This window comes from Camellia sinensis, chromosome 8 (assembly GCF_055761805.1).
Source record: "Camellia sinensis isolate YWXY chromosome 8, ASM5576180v1, whole genome shotgun sequence".
NCBI lineage: Eukaryota > Viridiplantae > Streptophyta > Magnoliopsida > Ericales > Theaceae > Camellia > Camellia sinensis.
In genome coordinates, this window is record NC_138968.1 from 78617954 (window position 1) to 78628315 (window position 10362).

At 37.3% G+C, this 10362-nt stretch overlaps 1 long non-coding RNA gene across 1 annotated transcript; it reads left to right on the top strand.

The window, feature by feature from the left end:
* Positions 1 to 3679: 3679 nt before the first annotated feature.
* LOC145796612 (uncharacterized) lies at positions 3680 to 5851 on the top strand. The gene is made up of 3 exons (XR_014337093.1): positions 3680 to 3806; positions 4731 to 4784; positions 5551 to 5851. It is a non-coding gene; the product is annotated as an uncharacterized LOC145796612 (long non-coding RNA).
* The last annotated feature ends 4511 nt before the right edge of the window (positions 5852 to 10362 follow it).

Consider the following 10362-nt stretch of genomic DNA (forward strand, 5'->3'; position numbering starts at 1 on the left):
GTTTGTATTACTGTGTGTAATCCATTATGAGAAACAGTAGTGTTGAGACATGTCTGTAGATCTTGTTAGATAAAGATGGATGGTAGGATTTTTCTAGTGGATTTGATTTCTTTAGAGATAAAGGAATTTGATGTGATTTTGGAGATGGATTTGTTGTCGAAGCATCATGCTTCTATTGATTGTTTTAGAATGGGAGGAGTAGTTTTTGCTATGCTGGGACAACTTGAGTTTTTCTTTCAGAGGGATAGGAAAGGGTCTTCTATCTGTTTTACTTCTTCCTTTTAGGCTAATCGAATGTTTAAGTAAAGGGTGTCATGATTATTTAGCTTGTGTGGTGAGTATTGAACTGCCAGAATAGAAGTTAGAGGAGCTGCCTATAGTGAGTGAATGTGTTGATGTTTTTCTAGAGGATCTAGCTGGTCTTTCTTCAAACCGTGAGATTGAATTTTCCATTGACTTGGTCCCCAATACAACACCTATCTATAATGGCACAATTGGAGTTGAGGGAGTTACAAACTCAGTTACAAGAGTTGTTAGTGAAAGGTTTTATTAAGCCTAGTGTTTCACCTTGGGGAGCACCTGTGTTGTTTATGAAGAAGAATGATGGGTCTATGAGGTTGGGTATTGATTATAGAGAACCGAACAAAGTCACAGTGAAGAATATGTATCATTTGCCATGTATTGATGACCTATTTGACCAATTGCAGGGAGCTTAGATATTCTCTAAGATGGACTTGAGGTCAGGCTATCACCAGTTGAAAGTAAGGGATGAGGATGTTCCTAAGACTGCTTTTAGAACCCGTTATAAGCATTATGAGTTCTTGGTGATGCCTTTTGGTCTCACAAATGTAATAGCCGCATTCATGGATTTGATAAACAGAGTATTCAAACCCCAACTAAATAAATTTGTGGTAGTGTTTATTGATGACATCCTAATTTATTTGAGGAGTAAAGAGGAGCGTGAGCAGTATTTGAGGGTAGTATTTTAGATCCTTAGGGAGAAGAGACTGCATGCAAAATTTAAGAAGTGTGAATTCTGGTTGAGCAATGTATCCTTTTTGAGCTATGTAGTGAGTAAAGATGGGGTATCTATGGATAGCACGAAGGTGATAGCAATTATTGATTGGCCGCGACCTATTTCTGTAACAGAGGTACGTAGCTTTCTAGGGCTTGCTGGATATTATAGACAGTTTGTGGAAGGATTCTGCTGTATTGCTTTGCCATTTATAAACCTCACTAGGAAAGAGGTAAAGTTTGAGTGGAATGATGATTGTGAGTGTACCTTCTAAGAGTTTAAACAAAGGTTGATATTAGCTCCAATCCTTGCCTTATCTACTGATGGTGGTGGTTTTGTGATTTATAGTGATGCTTCACGACAAGGTTTAGGATGTGTGCCCAGGCAGCATAGGAAGGAGATTACTTATACATCACAACAGTTGAAAGTACATGAGAGAAATTATCCTACGCACGACTTGGAGCTAGCAACAATGATTTTCGCTCTTAAGATCTAGCGACATTATTTGTATGGAGAGTCGTGTGAGATTTACACTGATCATAAGAGTTTGAAGTATATTTTCACACAGAAGGAACTAAATTTGAGGCAAAGAAGATGGCTTGAGTTACTAAAAGATTTCGATGTAAATGTTTTGTATCATCCAGGGAAGGAAATGTAGTGGCGGATGCCTTGAGTAAGAAGGTCGCAATTGGAGATACAGCTGCTTTGTGTATTAAGAGTTGTTTTGTGGAAGACATGAGACGTTTGAGGCTTGAGATTGTTACGCCTGGTGAAAGGGCTTATTGTAGTCAATTGACAGTTCAGCCAACCTTTAGAGAACGGATTCGTTTAGCACAGGAGATTGACCACCAGTGTGAGCATATTAAAGGAGAGATGGCAGAGGGTAAGAATGTAGACTTTGTGGTTAGTGATGACGGGTTGCTTAGATTCCGTAGCCGAATTTGTGTTTCTGTTGGTTGTGATTTGAGGAAGGAGATTATGGCAGAGGCACATAGTTCTAGTTATAGTTATGGCATTCATCTTGGAAGTACTAAGATATATCGGGATCTTTATGAACATTTTTGGTGGAATGGTATAAAGGGAGATATTGCAGAATTTGTGGCTCAGTGTTTGGTGTGTTAACAAGTTAAAGTAGAATATTAGAAACCTGCGGGGAAACTACAACCCTTACCTATACCAGAGTGGAAGTGGGATCATGATACCATGGACTTTGTGTGTGGTTTACCTTGTACTAGTAGTAATCACGATGCAGTTTGGGTTGTTGTTGATAGATTAACCAAGTCAGCACATTTTATTGCAGTTCGGATGAACTATTCTCTAGCTCGATTTGCACAGTTTATGTGAAGGAGATTGTTAGATTGCATGGTGCACCTGTGTCAATAGTGTCAGATCGGGACCCTCGTTTTGTGTCTAAGTTTTGGGGTGCGTTACAGTCAGTTATGGGTACTTGGTTAAATTTTAGTTCAGCTTATCACCCTTAGACAGATGGGGTATTGGAGAGGACTATTCAAATCCTTGAGGATATGTTGAGGGCTTATGCTTTGGAGTGGAGAGGTAATTGGGATGATTATTTTCCGCTCATGGAGTTTGCGTAATAATAGTTATCATTCTAGTTTGGGAGTAACGCCTTATGAGGCTTTGTATGTGAGGAAGTGTAGGTCTCATTTATGCTGGTATGAGGTTGGTAAGAGGCGAATGTTGGGACTTGATTTGGTGGAGGATGCTACACAGAAAATTATCACCATCAGAGAGAGATTATTGACTACTCAGAGTAGACAAAAAAGTTATGCTGATCATCGTAGGAGGGACTTAGAGACTTAGAGTTTCATGTGGGGGATATGGTATTCTTGAAAGTATCACCATGGAAAGGAGTGATCATGTTTGGAAAGAAAGGAAAGTTGAGTCCTAGATACATTGGTCCATTTGAGGTGTTGGAGAAGGTTGGTGAGGTTGCGTACCCTGTTGCTCTACCCCCTAGGTTGGCAGGAGTGCATAATGTGTTTCGCATGTCTATGTTGAGGAAATATGTGCACAGTCCGTGGCATGTGATAGATTATGAACCGCTTCAGATTAGAGAGGATTTTTCGTATGAGGAGATACCTGTTCAGATTTTGGATTCGAAAGAGAAAAGGTTGCATACAAAGGTCATTAAATTGGTTAAGGTACTGTGGCGTAATCATCTAGTTGAAGAGGCGACTTGGGAATGCGAGGATGAGATGCGCGAGAAGTACCCACATCTATTCTCATGATTTACTTAGGTTAGTTTCGAGGACGAAACTTTTTTTTAGGAGGGGAGAATGTGAGAACCCGAATATAAAAATTAAGTAAATAATTAGATAATAATAATATTACAATCTCAAATATTTTGGTGGTGAATTCTAAGGTGCAAATTAAATATTATTGGAGGATCTTTTAATTAATTTTAAACTTAAAATAAATTTATGGTGAAAGTCTTTAATATAGAGGCAATGTTTATTATAAAAAAAAAAAAAAAAAACATAGAGAGAGAGGAGGGTGTGACTTGAACTCTAGACCATAAGGTGAATATATAAGACTCTTACCATTTGAGTTGCATGTAACTTATACATATGTTTTGTATATTTATCTATTTATTTGACCTATGTGTGCCCACCACTAGTATAAAATAAAATAAACACAAACCCTATTATTTGTTCACCACATAGGGCAACAACAGCAGCCACGGGAGAGGGTTAGAGAGAAGGAAAAAAAAGAAGAAGATGTTGCAATCAAAGAACTTTTGGGTGTGTTGTGTTGTGTGTGATCATCAAAGGTTAGCCCTCCTAGGTTTTCTTCTCTTCTTTCTTTGTTCTTTATCCTAATAATATTGTTATTTAATTCATTCATGGAGGTTGTAGGTTTATATATTTTGTATATATTTATTCTGCTAAGAAATTTGAGGAATTAAATTCATGTATAAAGAATGGGTATTATTCTTAGTTAAGAAATTCTGCGCATAATCACGAACTTTAAAAATCAAGAAACCATATCAAACGGATGAATTTTAATCTGAAATTTTTACAGTAGATCAATTACATATTGAATTGCATATCTGAATTTTTTTATAATTTTTAGGAGTCAAAATCCATATAAATTGAGGTATTCAAATCTGTCCAAGAAACCAGTCCGAAATAGTAAATTCGGGATTGTTGTTCTCTTTGGGTATAAATCCAAAAATTATCAAATTAGTGTCATTAGAACCGGTTATGAGTCTAGTTTCGTATGTTTTTGGCCTTGCATTGATTGCTCGTGTATATTAAGAGAACCGTCAATTTCTTTAAAGTGCTGCAGAAAACAACCTGTTTGGATATAATAAATTGTAGAAAATTATTTTGATAAGTAAATCAAGTGAAACCAATTGGGTTTGAAACTTAGGATATATTAGATCATATCTGGAGGTTATTGGAATTTTTCGAATAGCGTGGAGTGGGTTTTGTAATTTTCAAAGTTAGCGAATCGATTGGGAAAACTTGTTTAAAACACTGTTTTATCTTAAAGTTATTTTTTAGTTAAGTTTCGATCGGAACCCATGTCTTGGGTGATTTTAAACCTTGAAGAACATGAACTTAGGTAATATTTAAGAGTAACGGTGAGTTGGGTTGAGCCGTGTTAGTACGCTTTAGTTGAGGTTACTTAGTTCCTATTTTGTTAGTATTTTTAAATTAGTTGTGACGTGTAGTTTTTATACTTGGTTCAGGGCATTAGTTGGACTTTTACACTCTATTTGAGGATTATATTATTTCGGTTTCAGGTGAGTAGTTTCATGCTACATATTTTTATAAATATTTCCCTACCCTGAATTGTTGGAAAATTAAATCGTTGTTTCATAATTAAACTGTTTTGATAAATTATTATATTATCAATTGAATCAAATTATTTCTGAAACATGTGTGAACTTGGCATACTGTAAACTATTTGTTTTGGTCTCATGTTTATAATGATGAACTACCATGTTTTGCGAAACTGATGTGTATTGATTATTGGGACCATGTGTGTATTTAGTCCAGGGAAATTATTCCACTGTGTGTGGTGACTCTGGCCACTAGGGAACAGATCCGGGTTGGGCCGTGATGACTCTAGTGCTCAACGATTGTAAGGAACAGACCTTTAAAAACAACTAGGTGACCTTCAATCGGATCGTCTTTGAGAAAAGGCCTAGGTGCCACCCTGAGGATGACTCTTAGTTCGGTATTGGATCCAACGGGGCTTATAGCCTTGAGAACTGTATGGCAGATTATTTGTTTTTATTGGTACCCAGAAAATTATTGGTGTTCATGTTATAATCTGTTTTAAGTGAAAAATGTCGTTTATCATGTTCTTGCGAGACATGAGTATTTTAAGTGTTGAATTGTGGAACCTTCTTTTTGAAACAGATTGTATTTACCAAACTGTATGCCAATCTAGTTTCTGTGATATATATCTTATTTTGGAATTGAACCCTGTTTTCAAAACTGTATTTACTATCCATGTTGCTACTCACTGAGCTATCAGCTGACTTAGTTGTTTACCATTTCCAGGTGTTAGAAGAACTTAGAGTGGACTCATGGCGTAGCGGGGACTCAATTGCATGGACCTCTAGGGCATTCCTTTAGTTTAGAGTGTTATGTCAAGTTTGTGCATATTTATATTTATTCTTATCGAAGTTCATTTAGGATTATTTTTTATATGTGGGTTGTTTATATCCCATAAGTTTGGATGGCTTTTGATTACGGTTGATTTTGCCGTTTATAATTGTGGCATGTCTGGATTGAGTTTTGGTTATTTATTATTGGACTATTGTTCAGTTGTTCAATGTGATTGGATTCGTGTTTAGGCTTACGTGTGCCTTGGGCTAAGTCCCTGTGGGCCACGGCCGGTCATGCCCGGATTTGGGGTGTGACAAGCTGCACTCTGGTCCTTCGTCATGAAAAGGGGATATAAACAAACAGTCATGGATTGTGATCATTGTCCAACAATACCTTGCAAAAATATTTAAACATGCACCAAATATATGGAAGAAGATATCTCATACAAAAAGACGCCTCCTCAAACATATAGACCAACTTGAATAAATTAAAGAGTTCAGTTGGTAGAAACTCTCGCAAGTTCCACAATTTAAATGTCACACAAGTTGGACAATTGTAAGGTACCTAATTGGCACTAGTTTTGCAAGGATGTAGTTAATTCATAAACTGACATTGTGCAACCTAATAGAACAGTATTAATGTTAATACTCGGTACAAATAATTTAGTATTGATACCAATGACTGAAGGATACTTACATTTATAGTTCTGGCTCTTCAGTAAATGGTGGAACGAAACCAGATAATACAGCAGTGAGTGAGAGACCAAACACAGTACAAGTTATGAGGGTGAATAATGTTTTTGCACCTGGGATAAATTATACAAATAAGTGAAACTGCATTTAACAGTTCAAGAAAATATACTAATTGTGCACTGATAAGAACTATAGGTAAACATGACAACTATAGCATTGAAGTGATATATAGTTCCATAAGAGCCGTCGACAGATAAATATGGGTGCAATTTCGAGGCTGAGGTTCAATCAACGTTAATTACCAATTTTGCTACCAAGTGATTGAATGACTACCACTCCTGCCATTATCTTCCATTCACTGCCAGGTCAATAGCTTTTCAATTGCTGCATTTCTATGCTTCTGAGGCCAATAATTGACCTATTAACCAAACAGTAAATAAATACTACATGGACACTATCAAAATATTTGGAAGCAAAAACTAAGAATGTAAACAAATTCTCAATAATTAAATAATTAAACATGTTGAGATCTAGGAATATTAAAAACTCATTAAAAAAAAAAAAAAAAAAAAAAAAAAAAAAAAAAAGAAGAAGAAGAAGAAGAAGAAGAAGAAGAAGAAGGAGGAGGAGGAGGCTTAGTTAGGGAAAGGGTTTGCCAAAAAAAAACATAAAACGAATTTGGTTTGGTTGCGACAAACTATTATTTTCAGCCTTAATTCTAGAGAGAGAGAGAGAGAGTGTGTTTGCAATACACTGAATATCAGCTTTTTTAATATTACCTATTAAAGAAGAAGATGCCCTTCAACTAATCAAGCTAGTTTTAGGGAAAAAATTGAGGATAAAAAATAGTAAAGGAAACTAATAAACAAATCAAACTAAGAATAATTAGATGCACCTTAAATGGGCCAAACCAGAGTTATAAAGCTATGAGCACCATTTAAGCCCTCCTCTTCACCAGTATTAAATAAAAATATGACCGAACTCTTAAATCCATGAGCCGATTGAGAAATTCCTCAAGCAAGCTCCAACATAACAGCTACACTTGAACGGCAATCACCAGCTCCTTCCATAAAGTACACAAAATGAGGTGAGCCTATTATTACTAAGAAAGTAATATTGAGAACAGGGAATAAAAAATATTCTACGATTCAGATGACTAGGTTGAGTATACTTTTTTTTTAATTGGCAAGGTTGAGTATACTGTGTATGCAAGGGTATCAACGAGGGTAATATACTGAATTGAGTCTTATGGGCCATAATATTTGTGTCAAATGGCTGTATGATAGATAATGTGGATGGGAAAAACAAAATGATTCTTTTCAATAAAATCCATTCCCTTGAAGGAAGTACTTGAAAAGCTAAAGCAGCAACTTTAAGTCTCTAAAACAAATAAGCTTGAAGATATGCACTCTTGCAATTGCAACCATCAAGTGTCAATTTTCTCATGCAATCTGTGTAAACAGAACTTAGGCAATGATCTCCTCTAGCTCTGGGCATGTTGCAAACCAAAACAGCGCAATTTGGACCGACCAAACAGGAAGAGGTTGGAATGTAGAAACTGCAAGTACATACCAAAACTGAGTAGGTTTAGGGAAGAAAAAGGATTAGGGAATGATTGTGATATCATTCCCTTTTTATATTAATGAAGATTAATAATTACAAGGAAGCCCTAAGGCATAGAATAATTATAATCAAATAATAACCCAACTAATAATATACTATTATAACACTTCCCCTCAAGTTGATGCGAAAATATCTCCCATGCCCAGTTTGCCTAGGATGTCATGCAATGGTTTACTCCCAACTCTCTTGGTGAGGATCTCAGCGAATTGTTCACCAAACCGAATAAATGAAATACATATTGTGTCACTAATGAGTTTCTCCTTAATGAAGTGGCGATCAATCTCAACATGCTTTCTCCTGTCATGTTGAACTGGATTGTGAGTGATGTTGATGACAGCCTTATTATCACAGTATAACCGCATGGAGTCCATCTGATCAATACCTAAATCACTCAACAATACCTTGATCCAGACGAGCTCACACACCCCTTGTGCCATCGCTCTAAACTCAACTTTTGCACTTGACCTAGCAACCACATTCTGTTTCTTACTCCTCCAAATAACTGGGTTACCCCTAACAAAGGCGCAATACCCTGAAGTCGATCTCCTATCAGTTACTGATCCAGCCCAGTCAGCATCTATATAGGCTTCCACACGAAGATGATCATGCATTGAAAAATAAAGACCTTTACCAGGCGTAGACATCAAGTACCTCAAAATTCTTATGACAGCCTCGAGGTGAATCTGATGAGGAGTGTGCATAAAGATGATGCAAAAAATACGAAAAACGAACCTAAAGGCTCAAAGCACCAAACGCAAAACAAAACTCAAAAACTAACAAACCAAGCCATTTATAAAATCTACAAAAGCAAAGACATCTAGCTCAATTGAAAGTGTAACCCAACTGTGAAGCACCAAAAGTAACCGACTTTCCAACCACGAAATCAAATGAGCAACCCCTTGAAAAACTCACCTATTACGCTCCAGCCCAATAAGCCACAGTAAACAATGAGCAGCAAGCAACCACGCCTTTCGTTGTCGTTTCCCAACCCTCCCACCACTCCATCTTTGTAACAAGCCCACCACCGTCTCTGGTTGGACCCAATACAAACCAAAAATCGCCACAATGAACATCCAAAGCCTCGAAGCAACTGGACAATGGATAAGTAGGTGATTTACCATCGCCACATCTCCACAGCATATGCTACACCTATTAACTATAATATGCCGACGTCAAATCAAGTTATCAATCGTCAAAATATGACTTGAAGCCGCCATCCACACAAACAACACAACTTTGAAAGGACTCCTAGGCACCCAAATATACCGCCAAGGAAAGGGGGCCACTACCCTTACCGTAAGAGCCCAATAAAACAAAGCCACAGTGAAAACCCCTTTCGTCTTTGGGCAATTCCATAACATAACATTCTCTCCCACCCCACCAGATTGAAACCCATACAAAAATCCCAATAAACCCACCAAATGATTCAACTACCAACCTTGGACATCACGACGCAACTGAACATTCCACACCACTACACCCCCTTGCCCAGTCCCATGAGACTCCACAGTAGCCTTCTGATCCACCACAATATCGAAAATCAAAGGGAACCTCTCTGCCAATGGAATCTCACCACACCACTTATCCCTCCAAAAACGAACACTACTCCCCTCACCAACCTTGAGAGTAATCCGACTGCAAAACTCCGACTACCGTTGCCAAATACCTTTCCATAAACTCTGCCTATGAGACTATCCCACCCTCCCCATACACCACCCCCTACTCCAAACCATATTTGGCTACCACCACCTTCTGCCACAACTGCTCCCTCTCCCCCACAAACCGCCACAACCATTGTAGCGACCCTAATTTTTCTTAAGTCATTATTTATTATCATTAATTTTAAACCTAAAATAAATTTATGGTGAAAGTCTTTAATTTAGAGGTTAGATTTATTATTAAAACAAAATAAGGGACAAATTAGTTAGTATATTTTGATCCAGTAATAGTTGTATTTTATTTAAATTAATGGAGAGAGAAAATAAATAAAACAAAAGATAATAATTTAGAGCTTTTAGTTTAGAGATATATATATAGGAACCCTAGGTTGTCTAATACAACATGTAATAGCAACAGCAGCCACGAGGAGAGAGAGAGGAGAAAAAAAAAGGATACGTTTTTATTTTGGTGGCTTCATTAATTCTCCAAGTATTTCTTTTGTAACGACCCCAAAAACGCGTATGGAAAGTTATCCTTATTTAATTAGGGGTTAATGTGTTTGCTATTGGAATTAAAGAACTATCCGTTGAGTTATGTCTTTGAAACTGGAATTGGTGACCTTACCAAACAATCTGGAACTTTTTCCCTCCGCTCGAGCGGAGCAGTAGGCGCTCGAGCGTACTTTTGGGGTTTCCAGCAAATTGTGCAGACGGCCTGATATTCTGGGAGTTGTGATTTTCCGCTCGAGCGGGGGAGTTGACGCTCGAGCGGACGTCTTTGTTGGTCTTCG